This window comes from Pezoporus flaviventris, unplaced genomic scaffold (genome assembly GCF_033815535.1).
Source record: "Pezoporus flaviventris isolate CSIRO_AGI_PZ_B2104156 unplaced genomic scaffold, CSIRO_AGI_Pfla_v1 ptg000002l, whole genome shotgun sequence".
Classification (NCBI taxonomy): Eukaryota; Metazoa; Chordata; class Aves; order Psittaciformes; family Psittacidae; genus Pezoporus; species Pezoporus flaviventris.
Window position 1 is genome coordinate 34,859,220 of NW_026892550.1, and position 12,997 is coordinate 34,872,216.

The 12,997-nt window shown below is 41.4% G+C and overlaps 1 protein-coding gene across 1 annotated transcript in view; it reads right to left on the minus strand.

Moving 5' to 3' along the window:
• The window catches only part of WDR17 (WD repeat domain 17), a 57,332-nt gene extending 51,516 nt beyond the window's left edge, over positions 1-5,816 (minus strand). The window contains exon 1 of the mRNA XM_061474728.1: positions 5,696-5,816. The gene's annotated coding sequence lies outside the window, so the exon portion shown is untranslated. The remainder of the gene's footprint in view (positions 1-5,695) is intronic.
• Between the last annotated feature and the right edge of the window lie 7,181 nt (positions 5,817-12,997).

The following is a 12,997-nucleotide window of genomic DNA, read 5'->3' on the forward strand; positions in this document are numbered from 1 at the left end:
AGGTAGCAGAACGAGTAGGCTACTTTGCAAGGAGAAGCAAGGAGCCAAAAGTAGGCACAAAGCAGGTGTGTGTTTGGGTTGACCTCTCTGATGAGGGGCACAGTCCCTTAGTATGCAAGAGCAGCAGAACAGGTCCAATGGTGGTAACTGGGTTCAGCTGATAGTCCTGCAGCCATCAGAGAAGTTCACAGTGCCAAAGTAAATCTGAAATCAAGACAGAAATTTAGCAAAGCAAGGTCAAGATCAGAAAGGCACTAAAGCCAGGCACAGTGGGGCTATGGGATAGTTTAGGCAAAGACCAAGGCAAGGGCCTCCAATTCAGGTCTAGAGCCAGGGGGTGGAAGGTGCACAGATTAAGGCCTAGACAAGGTTTCGCATTGCACTTTTCCCCACCTTCACTGTTTTCACACATTCTGACCTAAGGTTACACAGCTACACCTAGCAGAGCTTGCCTTAAACACAGTGAAATCTCTGGCACAGGGAGGAAAAAGGAGAAGGGTGATTGTGAGGGTGGTGAGGCACTGTAACAGGTTGGGAAAAGAAGTGGTAAATGCTCTATCCCTGGCAGTGTTCAAGGCCAGTTTGGGCAGAGCATTGGATGACATGGTCTAGGGTGATGCATCCCTGCCCACGTCAGGGAGGCTGGAACTAGATGATCTTAAGGTCCTTTCCCATACTAACTATTCTGTGATTATATTGCAGAGCAAGAGTAATGGGCTGGTCACACCATTCGGAGCCTGTGCATTGGTGGAATGCCAGATGCAGAAGAGCAGCACTCTTTGACACCATTATCATCATCAGGTCAGAGAGTCTTGTAAGCTCTTAGGAGGTCAGTATAGTGACATTTTGACCTAGAAAGAGCCTTAGTTTGAATGCATAAGGCAAATTTTATCTTCTCACAGTGTAACACTCCATAGTGGGAAGCAGCTCTTGCTGGCAGTATTATCTCTGAGAATCTAACAACATTCAATTAGCCATGCGTTCTGAAAATTTCTGCACAGAGTCACTGATGTTCTCCGTCCTAGCTGTGTAATGAATACCTGTATCTTGTTACCATGACAGGAGAAGAAAGAAAACATTCTTTTAGAGGATCATTTCTCAGGTTTTTCATGTATTGTTCCATTTGATAAACTTAACAACCCCAAGTGCGTTCCAGTGGGGACAACAGACAGAAGTGGAACAAAAGATGGCTCATAAGGTGAAAGCTACACTGTGGAGATGGGGAGTGACTAGGGAGCTGGAGAGCTTACCACCAGCTGCCTGGGTGCTTAGTGACCCAAGCTGACCAGCAGAGAGCTGTATAAATGGCAGAAACACTGGATCCCACAGCTGTGAGGCCTGAAACCATGAGTTACAAAGATTCAGAGACTCTTGCCCACTCAGGAGAAAGAGTGCAAACTAGGCAGATGAAGGAGGTGGATAGAATACACAGTTTATTAGGTTAATAGCTCATACAGGAGGTAATATTGTTCATATAAGGCACTCCCACTTACACATACAAGCAAATCCCGTGATGGCTGTAATGCATGTAGCCACCACAATCCTAGGATCTGCTGTCACAAGTAGTGATGCCCTGCAGTAGAACATAGTGACTAGACAAGTAAGTTCAGGAATCCTTCACATAAGGTGTTGATACTGGGGGAAACACTCTATGCTAAATGTTCGGTTGCTGGTTTGTTGTTTGCTTTTTGGTTTTTGTTTTGTTTTGTTTGTTTGTTTTTTAATTCCAACTTTACCAGTTGGTAATATGTATAGTCTCAGAGACATTAATATTACAGAGGAAATTTCTTCTCACGTTTATGAACGTCATCTGTCAAGGATAACAGAAATTGTATATATTCACAGAACTACTGTCTGAAATTACAATGGATCAATCCAAAGTTAAAGTTCAGTGCTACAAAGATCAAGAATTAAATAAAATTTAAAAAAGCAGAAACAAAAAACCCACAAACCCCCCAAACAAACAGCAACAACAAAAACTAGGTTTGTGAATTTTTTTGTGTTGGGTTTTGCTTTTTTCTTCCCCCCTCCCCCCATGAAAGTTGATCTTACTCCTGGACACTCCAGTGCCGATTATCTGTTTATTATGAGAGTAAGCTACTACCTCGCTCTCTAGAAAGACACGACCTTAGAAGAGTCTGAAGAGATATGCTGGAGAGTATATTGGCCTCAATCTATACTAAAACATATACCTAAATATAACACATATATACGGTTTAGCTAGAAAACAAAGGATAAAAGATTATATCTGAAAATTATGATCTATATGCTATTGGAATGAATAAACTGATACCATTCTCCCATGTTATCTGGCAATATCTGAAGTCAGCAAAGCATTTCAGTTCTGAAGAAAGATCTTTAAGAATGGAAGAGAGGTAAGAAACCACTCTATCTTGATCTCCCACTTTTGACACCAAATTTACTATTATTTAATAATCTGTAGTTAATATACTGTGCCAAATCAATTATGCAATTATATTTTTCCAAATACATTTTGTAACAATTTCTGCTGAAATCTTATATGGAGAAATACTTACATATTTGTCTATAATGTCTTTAAAGTCAGGTTTGATATATTCTTGTCATAAATCAGTAGCATTAAATATGCTTCAAAATTAAGAATGGTTTTCAATTAATTGATTGTATTTATACTTCATAGAAAATGGTGTTTCATTAAGCTTGTCTCCAGATTCATTGAACCCAATTCAATGACAAAATTCATTTTCTGTCGATCCACATAGACATTATTTCATATGTCACATCATAGCTCTAAAAAATATCTACTGAACTACTATAGGCTAAAGATTGCAAGGATACAACTTTGCATTTTCTCTTTTGACACATTTTGAATCCACTAAATTCATTATAGGAATTAATATCCTCATAAGAAAAACACACACACATACAAAAAACCCACACCAGGCACAAAATACTTTAAACGTTCCTTATATTAAAAGAATATAAAAATTTATTACTTTCATACTTTGTATGGCATTATGCAAATTCATTGCATCTATAAGAAAGTAGTCAGTTTAAAAGCCTCATGTTTATTTCTTATCACTTTAAGAACCTTTATATTGAGAATACGAAGCCTACCCGATATGAAGAATATGAAGAATACCCCAAATAAATCCTAAAGTACAAAGTTTAAAGAAAGGCTGTGCAAGAAGCAATCATAAAATAATGACACAGCAAACCTACGTCTCAGTGATCCTATGTCATCTGAGGTTCAGTCCAGAATTAGATTTCCCTTACTCCTTAAGCTACTAGGGGCACAAACATAAGCAAGGCTTTAAATGATTGTCCTTTTTATTTTCCCCCTTTCCCAGCAAACTGTATAGATTTATCAGGACACGATGACATTCAGGATAGCCAGGCCACCTCACAGTGAATAGAACAAGCTGTTAGAAATGTGTGCAAAACCATCATCATCACCAGATCTGCACCACGATGAGACTTTAGAACAACCTTTCCACAAGACTACAAGGACAACAACATATCTACTTTTAAGATTAAGCTTTATCAGTTTATGGAGATTAGGCTCTAGCTGCCAACAATAGCAGTGGATTGATCATGTATCTTCCTAGGGATGTTCCATAACTGGAACTTGAGAAATAAAGTCAATTAACAACTCTTAAGAAAAAAATACAAATTAGTAATGATATACACATTGCATCAAAACCAAATTCTCCAGCCTGTGCTAGAACAAGGTAAGGAATAAATGGCCCTAATGAATTCAGTCAAGTTGTACTTGTTACAGGACTTAAATGAGGCAAAGAATACCATACAAAGCTTCCGCTGCCCTCCAGTGCCCAGAGTATAGCTCAGCTGCTATCATAAATAATCACTAGCCTGAATGACACTATGTCACTGAATTGCCTATACTCTACAGGCAAATTCTCAGTTCTCTTAGCTACCTGATGTAATTTGAATGTTACATTGATATTTACTTCTCTTCTTGTGCTGCACATCTTCTGCCTTACATAACAAGGTATGTGAGTTATATGGTACCTTCATTAGGATTTGCTGAAGTTACTCTTATAGCCCACACGAACCCTGACTCAAAGACTGCAGAAAGAGGAAATACTGCTTTCCCCAAATTACCATCTCCTGTTACAACTGTTAGAAATAAAATACCAGTCCACTGAGTTAAACAGTCCATTAGTCAAACTCATTGAGGGTTTTCTTATGACGTTCTCGCTATGTGGAAGTTTGCCTCATAGCAAATTATAAGTTCAGTACTGTATCACGGGTCCTTTAAGTAGCCAGAGCTACTCAGTGGGTCCAAGATGGCATTTCTATTGAAAGAAGGAGATGAAAGACAACAGTAGCTATCTTGTCAGGGAAAATGATTAATAAGTTACAAAAAAAAAAAATAATCAGTAAGTAAAAAAATGCTGCCAATATTTTTTTTGCATTATCTGTATTACTCCATACATACTCCATACTGCCTTTGAAAGTTCTTTAGATCACCATATCCCCTTATTGTTACAACAATTAGCCACAGCTGACTACAATCTTAACTGAAGCTTTTGAACAGTTCCGATATGCAAAACAAATAATGAAAACACAAAGTTAGCTTGACTGATTTGTAGAAGGCACTTGTTCCCTAACAGAAACATATATCAGTAACCAATACAGTTATGCCTTTAACCAGGAAAGAAATGGCACAACCTAAGTGAGTTTCCCCTATTTTAGGTCTACAAAAAATCAGGAAGTACAGAGGTTAGCAATTTGAGCTTAATTTAAAACAATGGGAAAGAATGTGTTAGTTGAATCACTTAAGCAAAATAACACTTTGCTAAAGTTTGAAGAACATCTGATTGTTTACTATACATCTTTATTATCAGAATTCTTTCGCCTAAATGCTCTTATTAATAGCAGGAAATTGCACAATGCCACTTTAAGAACCAGGATTATGATCCTTACTACAACATTCAGAGTAATTACAGATCTCACTCTGATTTCATGCCTACCATTTTCAAGCCTTCAAAATATTTCTAAAATTGTGTAACCACTTCTACATAAAGCAACATCTCTTAATACATCAGCGGAATTTAACAGAAAAACTTATTTCTTCATTTGTGGAGTCCGCTGTCTTATATTTGTCTTCATAAGCTTTGCTTCTATAGCCTTAGCTTGCTTTTGTACTTCAATCATCTATTTTAATTCTCTGGCTTGCTCTTGCTCTCACCTCTCACACTTGTCCCAGCTGGGAAAAGCATTTGGAGTATAAACAAGCTCAAAGCTCTCCCTCCCTATGGAGGACAAGTATCTTCAACACAGTTTACTTCTAAAATTGCTGCTTCCACATTTGCTCTACTTTATTTTTCCACACAAGCACGTTTGTGCAGAGATACCGTTCCAGTAGACAGTCCCCAAACCAGTGCAAAAGCCCGACAATATCAGCAGCCCGCTCCTGGGTATATCACACACAACCGCCCAAAACCCCGAAAGACCCCCAGGGCCGCCCCGTCCCCAGGCTGCATGAGGGCGCTAGGGCGGCGCTGCCCGGCTGAGCCCCACAGAACCACTGCCCGCGGGACAACCAGGCCCACACCGGCCTCAACCGCGCGAGCCGAACCACACCCCCAACGCCACGCAGCGGAACAAGAAGCGCCGTATCGCACACATCTTGTCCTGACACCGGGCTGGGGCCCTCTCCCCGCCGGCGGCGGCGGCCACCATCCCTCACCTGTCTGCCCGCAGAGCCGACAGCCCGTCCACCGCGGCGCGGAGGGGATCCAACCCCGTCTCCAGGGCAACTAGGCGGACCCGCCCCACCGTGCGCTCATTGGAGGCAGACGCCGGCGGGCGGAAGCGGCTCCCGCGTTACTTAGCAACGGCGAGGCCGAAGCGAGCCGCACCTGAGGAGCTGCGGGCGAGTACGGGTTGTCTCGCGGCCCTCTGGGGAACTGCGCCCCGGGGAAGCCCCAGCGGCAGCTCGAGCTGCAGCCGTTAGTGACAGCGGTGCCCCGGAGACTGAGGAGGCGAACCCCGACCTCGGCTCCTCTCTTCCGTGCGGGTTGCGGTTGGGACTTTAGTGAGGAGAGGGGAAGTTCTCCAGTGGCAGCAAACCGCCTGAAGGGATCAGGAACCGGGGGCAGGAGGGTAGGGCAGGTTTTAAGCTGTCCGAGGATCTCTGGCCTCGAAGAACCGGAGGACGCTGCTGTTGAGCTAAGCCTTTTAATATGACATGGATTTTGAGCCATTTATGTGTACCTGCGCCTCTATTGTAGAGACCATTGCCCTGTGCTGAAGGACTAAAAAGAACGGCAGGTTGTTGTGTTACACGTTAACTGATCTCATCAAATACGAATCACAAAACGCATTCCACTGGATCCAAGTCTAACCTGGAGTCATCAGGTCCACAGACATTTTATTGGACATCTGCTTGGCTTTTTGCTTTTACTTTTTCCCCTCTCCGATCGTTTATGCAGCTGGATGGTGACTTGCAGCAATGGAGCTTGTTTTCTGAACAACTGCTTTTTCCCTTACTTCTTTCTCAGACAGAACAATTTCCCTATTCAAACTCACCACATCGTCACTGCTGTGTTTGTGTCAATGCAATGCCAGTAGTGGGGAGGTAGCCTGTGAGTTGTGGAACTACAGCTCCAAAGATAGTTCTTGATTTCTTGCATTAAAGCTAACTCAGCCTTCCCTTGCTGTTATTTCTGTGTGCTCAAATAAATAAAAATGTCCTTTGTTTTCTGGACAAGGAGAATCTATTGCTTGAGGAGATGTGTCCTACAGTGTAATTCCTGACCTTGTCATAGCTGCTTCTTTAGTAGAAGGAACTGTGAAGAGGTGGATAGGGCATCACTTTGCATATGATTTACTGCATGGAAAGGGTACAGCTCCAGCACACATCACCTCCTAGTGAGATTTTTTGCTGAATTTGCTTCCTTCCCTAGAAGCCTATGCCAAGTTTAACCTGCACGATCTTCTTGAAGACAGTAACAATCATCCTTGGTCACACCAAAGTCTCAAGCACTATATTCCATATCCAGCCACACAGGAAGTGGGCTCAGAGAAAGTAAGGAGCAAAGCTATACAGCCTTTCTCTCTTTACATTATGCCTTTTGAAAATCATGAATTAGGGACTTGGTCATACATAAGGTCCCATAAATATTATATTCCATCTCCAGCAAAGGCTTCTAGTGGATGCAGGTGCAAAGAATATGAAGGAAAAAAATATTTCCCTTTTGATATTTTATCTTTTGGTAATTATAAACTATGAGATTCTTGTACTAAATATTACATTCAGATCATGGATATGTATCCCTGGCATTTATCTATCCCCCTAAACTTTTGATCTCCAAAACATCCCACCACACTGAATTCTATTTTGAAAGTCCTGCAGAAAACATCTGTGCATTTGTTATCTTTAAAACACCCATCTGGTAATCCATGTGTTCCCTTTCTAATGACAGGTAGCAAATAATAATTTTCAGTTTCTCTGCTTTCATATCTCTTTCCAGCCGTCCCTTTCACAGGCTGAAGAGATCTACCTTATTTTGACTCTTAGGTGAGATCTAATCTATAAATTCAAATTGCCATCTTTGTTGCCTTTATCTTTTCTAGTTCTTATTTTTTCTGAGATAGGGTGACTGGAACTGACTAAAGTTTATTTCTGGGAAAGAGATGGTCTGTGGGTCATAGCATCATAATACAGTACAAGAGGATGATCTGGATTATAAAGGGCCTTCTGAGACAATCTAGTCAAACCTCCTGTTCAAAGCAGGGTGAGCACTAAGGTCAAACCAGGTTGCTCATGGCTTTATCTCAGTGGTCCTCTGCCGAACTTACTTCATTTTGTTGACACCTTTCTAGTGCTGGGGGGCCCAAAACTGGATGAAGTATTACAGATGTCGTCTAAGAAGTCCTGAATAGGCTTTAAAAAAAGTTAGGTATGTATTACAGAAAAAATGTTTTAATACTTACTCTTTTACATGTTATGGATAGAAACCTTTTGTTTAAATGGGGCTACTCACATTTGAGTGTATAAAATTATAATTTCTTTGGATTCTGAGATTATATTTAGCACTGTAAGCTCTGTTATGTTGTGGTTTATCTTAGTTGGAAAAGTAATACAATTTTTACTAACTACCATGAGACTTGATTAATCTAGGCATATATAACTCCTTTCAGCAAGGTGTCTAGCTCTTATCACATCACTAAGAACAAATCCTACTTCCAACTTTTCTATGACTTTGAGTTCAAGAAATGCAGGTATTGTGGTGAAATGTGCTTATTGCCACCCATATCCATTGTGCACAGTCTCATCTAGAGCATTAGAGTTACCAGTGCCTTAGGTTTTTACAGAATTGTTTCTTGTTTTTTCTCGGGCCCTGAAACACATACTGAAGTTTACCCAACTAGCTGTTTCTTTTTCTTACCAGAGCTCTGCATTTTCTCCTGCACTCATGTAATTAAAGCAGGATACATTTATCCCAACTATGAATGATACAATAAAACAAGTAGAAATAGAAGTTTAAATTGGGTAAAAAATGGGAGATTCAATTTCCTTCTTATGTAGAATCAGTGAATTTTGGTAACTTTCATTTTATTCCTATGATGTGACTGACCTCTGGTGGGAGTCAGCAAATAAAATTTTATATTCATTTCTTACTGAGAATTTTGGTTGGTTGGATTTGTTGTTTTTTTTTCACTAGTGAGCCTATAATACTATTTGCCTGCTGCCTGGCAGAGATCATGTGCTTTTCTACCTTGTGTTAACTGCCAATTTACAGCTAGCAAAGAATTTCGTGTAGAATTCAGGCGGACGGTTATTTTTCTCCATTCTTGCTGAGACCTGCTTACTGAAAGGTGTCAAAATACTTGAAAGAATTTTCAGTCATTACACTTAGTTCATGCATTTTATTAGATACATACAATCTCTGTTGTGGCTAAAGTCAATAGCTTTTAATAAACTATTTTAGCTGAAGGCACTGCCACCTTGGCAGTGTTGTTGATGTCCATTGTAGTTACAGCATTAAGATTGCCTAGAATTCATTTTGGGAAATGGAAGATCTATCACAGAGTCCAACATTTGCAAATGAGATCAGACCAAATCAGAGAGTCCTACTTGCCCTTAGTAACTTGCATGGGGTAGATTTTGAACACAGAGGTACTGCAGGACCCGACGAAGTACAAGGTCACAGACTTCTGGCTACCAGTAGTTTTCAAAAAGAAGCTTTTAGCAACATGGGATGTTCACTGCTCTGAACTGGCTGTTAGGCTCGAGTTACGTAATCTAGCACTGGGGCGAGATTCACTTTGAGACTGGGGCACTTACATTAAAGCACTGAGCAGGTAGGTATACAACTGCCACTACCATTAATTTCTCACAGGAGTAGCACAAGATCTTTCACAGTGTCTCACAGAGTAGCTCAGTTTACTAGAGACTAGGTGTTTAGGGTAAAGTCAATTGTTTGCTAGAACCTATTGACTGTATCATTGATTAGATCATTATTGACTGTAACGGGAATTTTAAACACCTGAATTTAAGTCATCTGAATCCCTCCCCAGATATTTACTGGCAACAGACATTTAGCCTTGGTAATGACATCCTCCTGCTGTAATCCTGACCATAAGACCACTGCACATTGTGGAGCTTCTGGCCCAGATAACGCTGAATCTGAGAAGGTGCTGTACTGCACTTCCCTCCTGGCTGTCAGGTTGGTGGTACGCTGCGCTAGCCCTGTAGCCAGGGAACAGCCTCAGCCAGCTCACTGTAACAGAGGAGGCTATAGGGCAGCTCCAGCTTGGCCTTGCCTTTATCTAAAAGTATGGCAGAAGTTCCCTCTGAATATCCTTCCTGTTTAACAGTAGCAATGAGTTACTGTCTTGTAAAAATGTCTTATAGTAGCTCAAATGACCAATGTGAGATAACCATAACGTAACTTGCCAACCTCATGAAGTTTAACTATGACAAGTGCAAGGTCCTACACCTGCATCGGAGCAATCCCAGGCACAGCTACAGGCTGGGCAGAGAAGAGATTCAGAGCAGCCCTGTGGAGAAGGAGGTGCTGGTCAATGAGAAAATGAACATGAGCTGGCAGTGTGCGCTTGCAGCCCAGAAAGCCAACTGTATCCTGGGCTGCACCAAAAGGAGTGTGACCAGCAGGTCGAAGGAGGTGATCCTGCCCCTCTACTCTGCTCTCGTGAGACCTCACCTGGAGTATTGTGTGCAGTTCTGGTGTCCTCAACATAAAAAGGACATGGAACTGTTGGAACAAGTCCAGAGGAGGGCCACGAGGATGATCAGGGGACTGGAGCACCTCCCCTATGAAGATAGGCTGAGAGAGTTGGGGCTGTTTAGCCTGGAGAAGAGAAGGCTGCGTGGAGACCTCATAGCAGCCTTCCAGTATCTGAAGGGGGCCTATAGGGATGCTGGGGAGGGACTCTTCATTAGGGACTGTAGTGACAGGACAAGGGGTAATGGGTTAAAACTTAAACAGGGGAAGTTTAGATTGGCTATAAGGAAGATGTTCTTTCCTGTAAGGGTGATGAGGCACTGGAATGGGTTTCTCAGGGAGGTTGTGAATGCTCCACCCCTGGCAGTGTTCAAGGCCAGGTTGGACGAAGCCTTGAGTGATATGGTTTAGTGTGAGGTGTCCCTGCCCATGGCAGGGGGGTTGGAACTTGACGATCTTAAGGTCCTTTCCAACTCTAACTATTCTGTGATTCTGTGATTCTATACTGATGCTAGTTATTTTAGAACCAAAAAAGTGTTGAGGCTGATTCTGTTTCCTTCTTCAGGTACTGTGCAGTTCCAGTTGGCTTAGTAGAATTCCTTCAAATCTGAAAAAGCAAAGAGCTGGCAAAAGTAATTATGTGATACTTCTGTTATTATAGACCAAAACAGATAATTTTTATTTTTTTCTTTAGACTAGAATAGAGGTTTGCAGAGAGCATTATGCTCTTGCACATTTGTAAAGGAACAAGCTGTTACAAATAGTAGGTAAAAGCCTTTTTGTGAAAGGAACTACATACTAATGTCATGACAAATGCTTGGGTTGTATAGCATTAACTCATGTCTCTGTATGGGTCTCTACAACCAAGGATGATGATTAAACTATCAAGAGTTTGCTTGAAATCATTATCTCCTTGTTACCATGTCTTCTGCAGTGGCCCATTATGGCATCTTGCATAATTAAATGTCAAATGCAAAAACGTAAGATGATAAACCCAAGAATTAACATTTCTAACTCTCCTGGATGTTATAAAACATGTACTCAGTAGACCTACTGATTTAAAAGTACATTGTGTTCTCCCTCTTGCTTGCTTCCTTCCTCTGCTCCTGCTCAGCCTTCAGAGAGATAAGGAGAAAGAGAGATACTGTGCCATCATTCAATCCCACCAGCACCTCTTATTTCACAGGTAGCAATCATTTTTTCTCTCAAATAGTTTATTTCATACGCTTCTAATCAAACTTGAACTATTCTCATATTTAGCATTGAATTAAATCCTGTGAAATAGGATTCTTTCTTTTTTTTCTGAATATCTTCCCACTAATTTGAATAAAGATATCATAAAAGCATTGTGTTGAGTCAAGCTGTGTGTGTTATGAGTTGCTTATGTTTTATAACAACTAGGCACTCTTTTTTTTTTTTTTTTTAGTTTTAGATAATTGCAGAAACCAGAAGTAATTTCAGGTTAGATATGATAGACAACTTTTCTACTTATTTTCAGTAGCTTTTTGCTGGTAGGAAGAAAGATTATATTGCCAGCTCTACTACAACTGTTTTGTGTTGGTTTAAATTTATCCTCATTCATGCTGAAAGCTCTTAATGCTTGCAATGAACTTTTTTCTTGCAGCCTGGGTTTGCAAGAAAACAAGGCTCAAGATGCCTTGAGACAGGATGAGACATAAGGATACTTGGTGAGGCGAAGTGAGTCCTAGCAGTTGGAAGGGAGAGAAGTAATGGTGAGTGAACAACTGGGGATGAACTCCTCCATATGCCTCCAAAAGCAAAGCGTCCTCTGTGGTGGGCGAGAGCAGGGTTAGCTGTGCCCTTACAGGTAGTCACCATGGTTCCCCTCATGGTGCTGTGTGAGGCCATGGCTGGCATAGGTTTGGGATAGTGTTTGCTCCAAATTAATGTGCGGCTTGGGAGAAAAGGTCTTTCCATTACTAAAAATGCTGCAGAGGCACTTGTGTATGTTTGAAATTTTACTTTTAACATTCACTCACTTATGCAAGGTGGTTTCTGAGTGCTTCTTTATATGTGTTTGTAAAGGCTAAACCTGCATGCGTTTTAATATCAGAAAATGAGAAATGTACTTGCACAGGGTTCCCACTGGTCATTGTCTCCAGCAGTCAGATGTTGTAGCACTGCTAAGGCTCTCATCTGCCAGCTTCAAGACAAAGTATTTCCTTTGATTAGGAAAGTCTTTCTGCCATGCTCAAACAGCTTTGGTTGGGTCCAGATGCAGTGGGATTGCACAACTTCAGACACAGTGCTGTGTCCAGTGCTAATGGGCATGCAGATTATGGAAATCCCTGGGGCATGCAGTGGAATGGGGATGTGTGAAGAGGCAGTGTGCTATGGGCAGGGACCATGCAATGGTGCTGCATGCTGCTGCTACAGCGCATGTGGAGACAGATCTTGCCACTTTGGGAGAAAGAAACTGGAAATTGCCTGAAGTCAGGGTTTTCTGTGCTGGACCTTCATTTTTGCAGTAGCCCTGCACACTGTTGATACATCAGATTGTAGAGCTGCAGTCTGAACTTTTCCTTTGTGGAACTCTGAAATCATATCTTTACTGTTTTTATCATGTACCCCATGAACTTCTGCCCTCTCTTCCTGTTCTTGCCTCCTTCTTACTTCCTTCAGTCCCTCATCTACATCTTTGATCCTTGACTAGCCTTTCAGGGACCAGGTGCATATCTGATTATTTGCTGCTAGCCCACTTCCTTTCCTGTGCTTTTTCTACCTTATTGTAGCCTCTCCATGGCAGGAATTCTCTCTGCTTTTCTTTCTCCTCCTAT